We start from the raw sequence: 13,529 nt of genomic DNA on the forward strand, positions 1-13,529 counted from the left end.
CTACCCATGATGAGTAACATTAGTCTATAGGGCTGATGAGGCTAATGGATGTTGTCATGGGTTGAATTTTGTCCCCCACGAAGAAGATATTTTGTACTACTAACCCCTAGTACCTCAGAATGTGACCTTAGTTGGAGAAAGGGTCTTTACAGAGGTAATCAAGTTAAAATGAGCTCATTAGGATGGGCCCTAATCCAGTATGACTGCTGTCCTTTTAAAAAGGAGAATTTTTGAACAAAAAAGACACATACACAGAGAGAACTCTGTATACAGACTGGAGTTATGCTGCCACAAGCCGAGGACCTACCAGATGCTAGAGGAGAGACCTGGAAGAGATCCTGCCCCAGCACCTTCAGATGGAGCGTGCCCCTGCCCTCAGACTTCTAGCCTCCAGAACTGAGAGACAATACATTTCTGTTGTTTAAGCCACTTAGTTTGTGGCACTTTGTTATGGCAGCCCTAGCAAACAGACGTCATGAAGAAAATTAGCAGCTTGTGTTTATTGAGCACATACCAAGTGTTATTCTAAGCACTTCGCATCAACAAACTCATTTAGTCCTTACAAAATCCACCGTAGGATCTAGGTACTACAATTATACACTTTTCACAGATAAGGACACCAAGTCTCTAAGAGGATGAGACACTTGCCCAACATCAGGCAGAGCCCCCCACTATGACCACTAGCTATAAGGAACTATTATTTTTAGTAGTTATTTTAATAACAGTAGTAGTTCACTAAGCCAAATCGCAGATATAATATACACAAAGGTCCTCTGAAGTAAATGTTAATTTCATTTCCAGTACAAAGGAGGACCCTAAACCTCCGAGAGATTTTTAAATTTCTTAAAATTGCCCCACATCACATAACCAAGAATGTGATAGTGTATCTAATTGCCAACTGGAGGGAATAAACAATGAAAATCTTTTACTAACACTTTAAGAGCAAGTGAAATTTTTTAATGCCTGACCTTGCAATTCAATACTAGAAATATAAACCTACAAATTTGAAATTCTTCAAGATCCCAGGAGAAAATGTGCCCTAGATTACAGTACCCTTTGTATATGCATCCCTTCAACCACTGTTCAAGAGCTATTGCCCTCTCATTTGTGGCTCCTTGATATTTCTCTGACTTCCAGACACAGAAGAAGAAAAGATGTAAGGATTGGAAGTTTTTAAAAACTTTTTTGTATTTTTTGATTTTGATACAAACATCGGAAAGTGTGAAAAAAAATATAATACAGCGAGAAGTCTCCTTCCCACTCTGTCCTCTACCTGACCAGTTTCTAGACTTAACAGGTAACCGATGTCACCATTTTCTTGTTTACTCTTCTGAAGTGTTTTTTTAATGCATATACAACAAGCCAATACAAATTTTCTTTTCTCCCTTCTTTTTTTTCAAAAAACACAAAGGGTAACATATCATACACACTTTTCTGCATCTTGCTTTTATCGCCTAACCGTTTATCTTGGAGATCTTTCCATATCCTACTGAATCATATTTTAATTATGTCCTTTTGTTTGTCAAGAATACTTTTTACTTGCTTTCATCATAGTTCAGTCTAGCACACAAGGCACCAGCACACAGGAAACCAGCAGTCCCTGAGAGCTACCTGAGACAACTGATGGTGGCACCATATCACACCCCAAAGACCTTGTATCTCTTCTCTCCATCTCATCTTTGATCTTTTCTCCAACTCGCCCAATTCTCCTCCTCCTCCTCCCTGTTCTTCTCCCATCTCACACATACCCTAACCCTGACAACTGTACATAAAAACACCAAACATCACTGATACTGCTTAGTCATGGCTAGCAATAAAAAAGCTGCAGACCCCTGATATAGAGAAAGGGGTAAATAACTCCATGGGAACTAATTAACAAGAGTGCCTTAGGGACTTCCCCGGTGGTCCAGTGGATAAGACTCCTCACTCCCAATGCAGGGGGCCCAGGTTCGATCCCTGGTCGGGGAACTAGATCCTGCATGCATGCCACAACTAAGACCCGGCGCAACCGAAATAAATAAATAAATTTTTTTTTTTTTTTTTTTTAAGAGAGTGCCTTAAATTGAGGAGTTTTTATTTGGAGTTATTTTTCCTTTGTTATTTATGTTTCTTTTTGTACTTTGATTCTTGAAAAGGGTGAGTATTGGTACTATTTTCTATAAGCCTGGGAAAAGAAATAAGCACATACTGAGGTCTAACGTTTAAGTAATGCCTTATAGAACTAGAGTTCATTCTGAAATAAGATAATCAGAAACAAAGTGTAAGAACTATAGAAAATAAATATTTTGGCTCCAAAGTATACATTTTAATTAGCCTACCTTTTTTTTTTTGACTTAAAAATAAGCAGTTGCAATCTGAAAACACATCTCAGAAACATTTTAAAGGTATTCACAAATGAAAAAGAGAATAAAGTTCCCTCTCTCTTTTTTATTTTCCATCCTGCAAATTCAATGTTATCCTTTTCCCATCCCCCCCAAAAAAGTGCCTTTTTCCCCTGCCCAGATCAAACACTACAGTTTTTAAGGTTTTTTTTTTAAGTCATAAAAGGAGGAGGAAAATGTTAGCAAATAAAAAATTTGTTTAGACTCAGAAGAGGTCTTCCATTGAGCAAAGGGTTAAATTAAGGCAGTCACATAACTACATTCTTAAGTAGTTAACAGGTGGTAACACACAGTATGGAGTACTGACTTCACTCTGTATTCCTGTCATTCCAGAGGGCTTTGGTGCAACTTCAAGGGTTAGTGTAGAACTTGCCCAGGTTCAAAGATTTAGAGGTAAAATGTCATATATATAGATATACAGATATCTAATCTATATCTATAGATATATAGATCTTAAAAAGCAGGCCTCTATGTATCTAATCCATTAGTTAAAACTGTAAAATAAAAAATCTAATATATTGAGCCCCAGTTCCTTGGGTTTCTACGGAACTAGAACCTGTGGATATCCCCTTGCCTGCTTCTTAAAGACAACAAATGCCGCCAGGTCGTGGCACTAAACACTCAATACCAAAGAGAAATATTCTTGTACAAGGTCCTCCAGTTCTTATAGGTTCAGGACTTCTGGCTGGGTTTCCCATGCAACCCCTCCAACTCTACAGGGAGACTGGCTAGAAAAACTGTGTCTCTCTAGCTTCCTTTATACTAATATAAGCACTCCTCATCCAACAATAGCAGCTGGAACATAAATGAAGATGAGAACTCAGTCTACATTTACCTAAATGTACATTTAGGTAAATTTCCTAATTCCCCACAATCCTACATTTCCTACGTACACAATCCCCACATTTCCTACATTTCCCACAATCCAAATATTTAGTTTACACAGACTGCATTAATATCTGATTTATTCACTGCATTAATTTGGAATTCCACAGGACAGATTACCAGACAACAATCTTAACTACACTAGTATTTAGCTCTGAAGGAAGCAACCTGTGCCACCCCATGAAGCTGGTGGGGGGCTTCCACCACTCCTTATCTTTCCCCATCCTTCCTCCCATTTTCCTCCCTACGTGTATCTGAAGCTTTGTCCTCTGCTTAGTCCTAATGGAGACATATATGTACAAGAACTTGAAGTAGCCAAGAGACTGGAGAACCACCACATCACTGAAATCTTTTTAATGTAAAGATCATCTGCCCACACTGCCCCCAAAGAGGTGCATCTTGTGAGATGAAACATGGCACAAAGTGCTACCTGTTGAGAAAAATGGTGTAAATTCGCATGCAAAGGACCAGGGAATAGCAGGAGAACTCTCCAACAGAGCTATACACATAAACGAACAGGTCTTAGAATGTTCTAACATACTAAATGAAGTTTCGGAGTAAATAAATGGCTAGTGACACATCTTTTGTAACACATGAATCAGCTACAGATTTGCAAGAGTGGGACACACCCTAGCACCTATGACACTAAAGTACCTGTTTGAAAGTGGACCTGGCTGTCTGAATTGCCAATCCATCCTACTGAGATTGGAACAGAATTTTACAACTATGTGGGTTGTCATAATTTAAAATTTAAAAATAAACACATCATTTTCATGGAAATTAATTTGAGAACTTCATTAATATTTTAACACCAATAATTAAGAACAGTAGCAATACAAAGTAAGGAGTAATTAATCAGTCCTAGGAAGCAAACACAACAGTTTTTTTGAGGGGAAAGGAATGTCGGGTAAGAGGGTTGACGAACTGCAAATTCAAGAACTAGAAAATCCTCAATTGTAAAGAAAAAGAAATAATATGAGGCCTTTAATTTAAAAAAAAAAAAAAAACACATCTTACCTTAAGAAGCATCCAAATAGCATTCATAGTGTCAGGAATAGTTCAGACAATACTCAGAAATGAGCAAGAAGGGAGTCTTAGTAATCCCCCAGTCACCAAGTATGAGCAGGAAGGAAAATCTTTTGTTTCAAGAAGGTATCTGAAAGAGAGGACTTTCATTTAGATTAAAAATAATCAAGAATAAGCAAATAAAAAAGAATAAGCAAATAGTTTAAGCTATCTGGGCAGAGATTTGAAGTACTGTTTGCCTCACCATCTTGAAAAGATGTAGAAAATACCATCCCCTTTGGAAAATGACAAATGTGTGTGGTATAGGTATCTCCATATGTATGTAGAAATATATTTTTCCATAAAATTGGATTATGTGTATACCACATATTTTAGATAATATAAAATTGCTTATCAAATAATTAGAAAGCCAAAACCATTTTTCCCAGATAGAAAAATGATTATCCAGGGTACTTCATAAACACTATTAAAAAATGATTTGTTAACTGATCACCTAAAAAAGCCCCTTGCGGGGACTTCCCTGGTGGCCCAGGGATTAAGAATCTGCCTGCCAATGCAGGGGACATGGGTTTGAGCCCTAGTCCGGGAAGATCCCACATGCTGCGGAGCAACTAAGCCCGTGTGCCACAACTACTGAGCCTGTGCTCTAGAGCCCACGAGCCACAACTACTGAGCCTGCATGCCACAACTACTGAAGCCTACGCACCTAGAGCCCGTGCTCCGCAACAAGAGAAGCCACCGCAATGAGAAGCCCGTGTACCACAACGAAGACCCAACACAGCCAAAAATAAGTAAATAAAATAAATTTTTTAAAAAAAAGTCCCTTGCCACGTTTAGTTTTATTTAATAAATTAAAACCTCTCTGATCATTCTGATTGTCCTAAATTTTCTTGAGTTTAAGTTGCAGAGCCCATTCTACATGAAAAGTAAAATCCATTCTTGACTAAAGTGCTACAAACAAAAGACTCTTCTTTCCTAGAGATCTTTAAAAGCAAACCAAACAACTTAATTTTGAGGATGGGAGGGAGGCAAGTTTGTCTGGAGGTAGGAGGATGGATTAAATGACCTCTTGTAGGATCCTTGCCCACGTCCTAGGCCTGAATGAAAATTCCAGCTTAACCAGTTACTGCTTCGCTTAAAATGGAGGCTTGCCCGAGTAGGGACAAAAATAACAGCACCCACCTCTGTAAAATAAATTTCAAAAAATTCAAAGAATATACAGTACCCTCATTTTTAAGAAAAATTAAAAATAAAAACCTCTGGAGTGGATTTGTTCTTCCTATGCGTTTGTCACTTCGGCTTCGAAGACTTGGCATCACTTTCCTTACCGCTCGTCGGATTTTTTTGGGGGGGGGGGGTAAGGTAGGGGGGAGTTTGACTCTTGACCCAAGTCTCGGGAGGGCCTAAGAGCCCCTCCATGATCCCCACCGCAAAAGCCAAGGGGCGAAGAAAAAGGGGAGAGCCCGAGTTCCCACCCCTCCCCCCACCCTGGACCCCAGTCCCAAACCTACCCCCTTCCCACAGTGGGGCGACTCCTTCTGCCCCAAACCCATTGTTAGGGAGGGGGCGAAAGGGAGAGTGGGCTCATGGCAGGGGCGCCTGCGGCCGTTGCCCCGGCTCGCTTCAGGAGGGGGCGGCCCGAGGGATGCAGCTTCCCTTCCTCTCCGCGTCGGTCCGTCCCACCTCGGCTCGGCCTGGCGCCCCGGGCTCTGCTCGGCGCCCCCGGCCCCGGGCCCGGCCCAGCCCGCCCCCAGAGCAACAGGCCCCCAGCCCCTCTGCCCGCAACCTGGGGCCCAGGCCTGCGGGTGGGCGCGGGGCGAGGGTCCCTGTGCCCCACACACGCGTCCCCGCTCCCCCAGCCCAGCCGCTTCCAGGGCCCTCGGCGGCGCCCGCTCCCCGGGCCCGTCGGCCCCCCGCCTCCCGGCCGGGCCGCCCCCCCGGGTTCCCGCGGTCGGGGCCGCCTACCCTTCCCCACCATCACCCCTACCGACTCGTGCCCCCACCCCCTCGGGCACCAGTGCCAACGGCGGCTCCCCCAGCCCCGGACCTACCTGCACGGCTCAACCAAGCCTAGAAGTGGGGGCGGGGAATCTTCCGCCCTCCTATGTCTCTCATTGGCCCTTCCGGGGAACATCGGGAGCGCCATTGGCTGATGGAGGATGTCCGTCAGAGCGGTGGGGCGGGACAGAAGCGGAGAGGGATGCTGGTGCCTCGGCGTCTCTGTCTCTTGGTATCTCTCTGTCTCTGTCTCGGCTCCTGGAAATGAGAGACATTTGGATGAGAGGACTGGAAAGGGGCCTCAGGTGGAAGGAATAGAAATAGGAACCCTGGCAGAGCTTCCCACCAGTCTGCCACTCCGAACCCCCTACCTAAGTCCCCTTGAGATCCTCTTACCCATCACCCCCAACCCCGGCCCCTCACCCTTGTAGGTTCTTCATCCAGGAAGCGATGTGATGAAAACTCGAGGCCGGAAGGCCACAGAGGGAGATTTTATATAGGTATATAAAATATACACATACAAATACTTATATATAAAGTCAACCAGATATAAGGTCACTAGGGCCTGGAGAGGGAAGGGCACACATCTCACAGGCAAGGAAGGACTTGAGATATAGCCAAAATAAGACAGAATCAAAAATCACTCTAAGAGCTGAAAACAGTGGTTTCTTCCTAGGAGTGGAGCTGAGGCGACCAGGTGGGAGGAAGACTTACATTTCACTGTATATCCTTTTGTATCTTTTGATTTTAGTACCATTCACAAAGATTCCCATTTTTTGAATTTAATTAGCTTAAATTTTAAAATAATCCTAAGGTTGCAAAACCAGGGGGACAGATAAGATGGTCGTCCAGGCAAAGCGGGACAACATGCAGATTTAGAGAGGAATTTTAGTTTTTAATATGTTCAGTTCCAGATACCAGTGGTAAACCAAGTAGAGGTGTCCCAGAGGCAAGTGGAGTTAGGAAACTTGGGAGAGGGTGGGTAATCAGGACTAGGGGAGATTTGGAGTTCTCCACCTAAATATGGTGATAAGTGACATGCTAAAGGATAAACTCCCCATAGAAATGGAAAGAGACACCCACAGTAAGGTCAGCAGCGTGAAAAGAAACAGAAAGAGGGTCAGTGAGACAAGAACAGAAGAGTGAAAAGGTATGAAAGTTAAGGGAGGAAAGGTCTCTGGAAAAATAAAATAATAAAACTATGAGAACCTCACAGGTCTTACGACTCACTTCAGGGACCCTCTTTAGGCTCATTCAATAAGAATGAAAACTTGCTGTACACCTGAAACTAACACAACATTGTAAATCAATTATACTTCAATTTTTAAAGAGCTTTTTAATTAAAAAACAAAAAGAATGAAAGCCAAGAGAATACTCAAAAAGCAGAGTTCTTAACTTTTTCATACATGCACCCTTCTCAGAATGTTTTTAAATGCATGACAAATATACACAGAAATTCAAAGGAAACCAATTACATTAAAATACAATTTTCAAGATATTTTTTAAAGTGTAACATAGCAATATATGTGCTTTGTATTAAATCTATTAAATAATAAGATCTAGTGGCAGGCCTAATGACCACCATAATTTTGAGGTGGTAAATGAGTAAAAATAATATTTCAAGATATCCACAACTGTCGTATAATAAGAAAATACCTGTGATTTCTATTGGTGACAAGATCACAGGTACTGCTAATACTACTTGGTTTGTTATCTCCATTCATAATTGAAGGAAATACTAATTTCCTGTTTTTAATTTTCTGTTAGACTTTTGCAAAAACACAGGCATATTACCTTTTCCTGATCCAAGTTCGTGGATTTCCTAATCTATGGACCCCAGGTTAAGAAATCCTATCAGAAAGAAATCATTCTTCCCCTACCCACATAGGGATGTGACCCTGCTTCCCCCACCCCCATCTCTGTCTCTCTCTTACCCTTCCCCACTTGCTCCAAGCACCCTCTGGTCCCCAGTCCTGCCTGCAGATGTCTGACGGCTCTGTGACACTAAGAACAGGGGTGATGAATGAGGGTTGGAGTAAAGATATATATACATCTTATCTGTCTTCAAAGAAAAAAGAGAAAGCTCTGAGGTGTATTGCAGATCCGAAAAGATGAGGAAGAGGAGCCCAGGATGGGGTATCATTCACTACCAAGAGGGAAAAAAAATTATAAAAAGAAAACATCTTTATCAGTTAAGAAAGAATCTTTTCTCTGAGTTTATTAATATTGCTCAAATCAGCCCTAGAGAACATCTGCAATTCAGTATCTTATTTCATAAATCTGTAAAATTGGGCAAAAAATAGTAATTACCTCCTAGGGGTTTTCTGAGGATTAAATTAGTTAATACATATAATGGATTTAAAATAGTGCCTGACACAGGCTAAACACTCAGTTTTTAACTATCTTTATTATTATATTTGGCATGCTGCTTTCCAGCACATTCCATGAAAATTTCTGGTAAGATTATTCGTATTAATGACATATATAGTAGCAAATTGAGTGCTAAGAAGGTTAGCCCAGAACTCTTGCTTTTCATTTAAATGCTTCAAAATTAGAATACTCCATTTTTTCCAGGTACATTTTCATTCCTCTAGGGGGGAATAATATCAGTGTCTCTTTAAAGTGATTGTAAACTTGGAAAAAAAAGTCTGGCTACTCATATTACAAAGGGCCAATTTCCATAATGCTGTATATAAAGACCTCCTACAAATCAATAAATAAAGCCCAGCAATCCTTGTACACTGCTGGTGGGAGTGTAAACTGGTACAGCCACTTTGGAAATGATTTTGATATAATGCAATAAAAGTTAAGATATACATACTCTATCAGAGCAGTCCCACTACTACATATACATTATTAGGGAATGCAGAATTTCAAGTGTCAGGATGACTGTACAAGAATATTCATAGCAGCGTTGTTCCTCAGTGACCCAGAAAGGAAACAGCCCAAATGTCTACCAAGCATAAATGGTTAAATTGTGATATATTTGTACAGTGAAAATTAATAAATGATGGTTATATTCAACAACATGAATAACTTTTTGCAAAGGTAATATTGAACACAAAAGAAAGCAAGATACAAAAATATATATCTAGTATTATTCCATTTATATAGAGTTTAAAAGCAGGCAAAAGTAAACTATATTCTTTAGGGATGCGTAGATAGGAGGTAAAATAAGGAAAAAGAAGGAAATGAACACAACAAAAGTCAGGAGAGCCAGTCGGGGGCAGAGGGAGTTTTGTTTGATTGGGAGTAGGGGTTGTTCTTAGGGGCTGGCAGTGTTCTACTTTTGATCAAGTGACGGGTACACAAGTATTTGCTCTAGAACTATTTATTAAAATGGACCCCAAAACATATATATTTTTTCTGTATGTATGTTATATTTCACAAAGAAAATATTTTTTTTAAAATCTCTGTAGAAAAAAATGGACAAAAGATACGACAGAAATTTCACATCAAAGGAAAATAAGAATTGTTCTTAAACAAATGAAAAGATGCTAAACTTTACTAAAAGACGTGCATTTAAAACTCCACTGAGGGAATTCCCTGGCGGTCCAGTGGTTAGGAGTCCGTGATTTCACTGCCGAGGGTGAGGGTTCGATCCCTGGTCAGGGAACTAAGATCACATGAGGCATGACCAAAAAAACCGAAAAACAAAAAAAACTCCACTGAGATACTAATAGGTCATGAAGATAACGCTTGCTAACACATTGTGTTGGCAATGGAGAAGGGAATAGCCATTTTTTGCATCACTGGTGAAAATATAAGTTGTTCCAACATCTATGGAGGGCAATTAGGTAATAGCCATCAAAATTGTAAATGCAAATAACCTTTAATTCAGCAATTCCATCCCTAGGGATTTATTCATTCATTCCCCAAATATTTATTTAGCACCAACTATGTGGCAGGCACTGTTTTATGCTCTAGAATTTATCTTATATATTCTATGAAAAGTCTGGGAACATGGGGCTGTTTATTATTATCAAAGAGTTACTCACAAGAAAGAAGGCTTGAATCTCAACCAGAGAATACAATTAAGATTATATCAGAGCACATTAAATAAAATGAAAAAAGTGTAATAAATGTTTCCCTAGTTACAAATCTTTAGATAATCTGTGTATACACGGCTATTGGTTTGTTTTTGAAACATTGTAAACGATGAGGAGAATAAAATTTAAACGCACTTCATTACAGGAGTGGTTAAATAAATTATGATTTGCATCCTGCTCTGTCACCAGGGCTGTCTTCATGGGCATGTGAGCTGTGCAGTCACACAGGGTCCCACACTCAGAAGGGCCTCATGATTTGCTGTTGCCTCTTGAAGCAGAGGAGCTATGAACAAATTGGGTGTCACCATTCCTTGCCACCTCATTCGCAAATAGCATCTGTGATGTTCCATGAGCACAGAATTCTGGTGGACTCGTGATACGTAGGAAATTCAGCCAATTTGTACAAGGTAAGTGTGTTACATGTATGACTGAATAAGCATTGAGAGGCCATGCTTTCCTTTTGAACTAGAACTTGCTCTGAAGCCAGAAAGAAGACAGTTTTCTAAGAAACATGGAAGACCAAGGAGCCATATCATATCATTTCTTACTTGCGTTACTTCTCCGTGTTAGCCAATCACTTATGCTGAAAATGATGACATAGAAGGCAACAAGGCAACCCAGAGTTCCTTTTCCTTTCAGTCCTTCCTTGCTTATCAGGAAGCTGAAAGTAAAGTGTTGGTAGAATGTGCACATATCAAGAAGTGAAATCAAAACATTTGCGTTCATTTATCCAGAGTCCCCATTGTTCTGGTAAGAATAAAATAGACGTGTGAGTACAAGTTACAAAATACAAATTGTATAATTTCAGTGATTCAACATAGGAGTTAAATGCTCTTTAAAACTGGCATTGCACAATATAAAGAAGGATGGTAAATTTCATAATAACGATTTAAATTTAAAATTTTTCTTTACTTAGATGACATTGAATAGCAAATAAAAAGCACCATGGTGAGACAAGTTAGAGACCATGAAAGAATGGAAAAAGCTTTATATTTTAGTGCCTTTAATGGTACTTTCTCCCTGCTTTTTGAATAAGGGACCCACATTTTCACTTTGCACTGAGCCCCTCAAATTAGATAGCTTGTCCTGTTCGTCACTTATGAATTTTGTGACATTGGGCAAGTTATTTAAACACTCACCTCTGCAAAGTGGGAAGAACAATCATACCTATCTAATAGTATTGTTGAGAGGATTAAATATGCTAATAAGTAAAACTCTTAAAGTTTAGCTATTTTATATTTAATATTATTATCATTATAGCTGTGTTGCTACTATCAAATAGACAATAGAAGAGTATCCAGTCTTAAAAAAGAAAGAGGAAGTCTTTCTTTTACTACATGTACTGCTAGAGAGTGATCTCCAAAATATATTAAGTGAAAAAACAAAAAAAGGTGTCAAACAATGTTTTTGACATGCTTCCATTTGTGTAAGGAAGGAGAGAAAAAAAAAATGTCTTACATATGTACTTGCATACACTTAAAACATGTTTCTGGGAGAAGTCACAATTAAATAACACTGGTTGCTTTCAGGGAGGGGAACCGAGCAGCTGGAAGATGAGGTGAGAGGGGAATTTTTCTCTCTTCAAACTTTTGAACCATGTCAAAGTATCACTTATCAAAAAATAAATTAAACATTTTAAACATCTTCTATATTTTATTTTACACAATGCACTGCCAGGCACAGAAGCCTAAATAAATAACTGTTGGCTAAAATATTTCTTTAGAATTTAAAATGGGGGCTTCCCTGGTGGCGCTAGTGGTTAAGAATCCTCCTGCCAATGCAGGGAACACGGGTTCAAGCCCTGGTCCAGGAAGATCCCACATGCCGCGGAGCAACTAAACCCGTGAGCCACAACTACTGAGCCCACGCGCCACAACAACTGAAGCCCACGCACCTAGAGCCCGTGCTCCGCAACAAGAGAAGCCACCGCAATGAGAAGCCCGCACACCGCAATGAAGAGTAGCCCCCACTCGCCGCAATTAGAGAAAGCCCACGCGCAGCAACGAAGACCCAACACAGCCAAAAATAAATATAAATAAAATAAATAAATTGAAAAATATATATTTTAAAAAGATTTTAAAGGGGTAAGATCAGTTATAAGCTCTTTTTTCTCAGTCAGACACAAAGGCGTCTGATGTGACATTCCAAAGTAAAGACAGTAACTACACTATCTAAAGTAAACTTGTACTTTTCATCCTTGTTTGTCCATACATAGAACCCTGTGTGACACTTTACAGAGAAACTAGAGAAAATCTTGGTGATTAGACAGACTAGGCGAGGTTAAGGAGCTTGTGCTAGTCCCAGATGGGCTTGGTTGGTGATAGATTGGGGTGCTTTCCACCTACCAGGTGCTGTACTGGAGGGGCAGCAGTGAAGAGGAAAACCAAATTTCATTTTCACCAAGTAATTGGTGAAATACACTGTGATGAGAGTTAGGGTAATGGAGGTTCCTGTGACCATGGGCGCACATATTAGGGGGACAAGCAAATTCTGTCCCTCAGTTTTATTTCCCCAACAGCTGCATTGAGATCTTATAATAACAGCTCATGTGTTCTAGTCAAAGATGATACACCAAACCATTATCCAAAACCCATGTTCCTTAAGTCTGGGTGATCCATTCACCCGCACCTATGGGCCTCATTGTGCACAATTGATCTGTGAAGATCAGGGGTGGGGATGTAATTTGGGGCCATGTGACTCATGAACAGGAAGTACCAAGAACAGTGGTTTTACCATGTAGGGTCTTAGGCAAATATTTAATGACTTGATTTCTCAGTTTTCTCAAAATAATACCTACCTCCTAGGGTTGTTGTCAATATTAACACAGGTAAAGCCTTGCGCAGAGTAGATGCTCAGTAAAGGTGGCCTGATGCTATTGCTGTTACTGTTCAGTCCTTAGGACTCTGGCCTTCTGGTTTAAAATATGAGAAGAGATGAGATCCTGAGTTGTATGTACTGCTCTCACATCCATTCACTTGTGTTGATTTTCCTTCACAGTATCACATGTTTACCACTTCCTTTCCTTCCCACTGTCATCAGCTTAGTTAAGAGATCACTGGACGGTGATATTCAGTAGGACTGGAGTAAAATGCAAGTAGGTATATGTTGACTCTATTTATTCCTAAGTAATAGCACAGGACACTGGGCTCTCCCTCATGAACCCCAGTAGCTGGTTGCTGACTGCTGTTAG

The 13,529-nt window shown here is 40.3% G+C and overlaps 1 protein-coding gene across 1 annotated transcript in view; it reads right to left on the reverse strand.

The window, feature by feature from the left end:
* Positions 1-5,821, reverse strand: part of KANSL1 (KAT8 regulatory NSL complex subunit 1) — a 183,444-nt gene extending 177,623 nt beyond the window's left edge. Inside the window, exons 1-2 of the mRNA XM_061175455.1 lie at positions 5,804-5,821; positions 4,284-4,422 (exon numbers count right to left, since the gene is read on the reverse strand). The gene's annotated coding sequence lies outside the window, so the exon portion shown is untranslated. The remainder of the gene's footprint in view (positions 1-4,283; positions 4,423-5,803) is intronic.
* Between the last annotated feature and the right edge of the window lie 7,708 nt (positions 5,822-13,529).

Source organism: Eubalaena glacialis, chromosome 19, assembly GCF_028564815.1.
Source record: "Eubalaena glacialis isolate mEubGla1 chromosome 19, mEubGla1.1.hap2.+ XY, whole genome shotgun sequence".
Classification (NCBI taxonomy): domain Eukaryota; kingdom Metazoa; phylum Chordata; class Mammalia; order Artiodactyla; family Balaenidae; genus Eubalaena; species Eubalaena glacialis.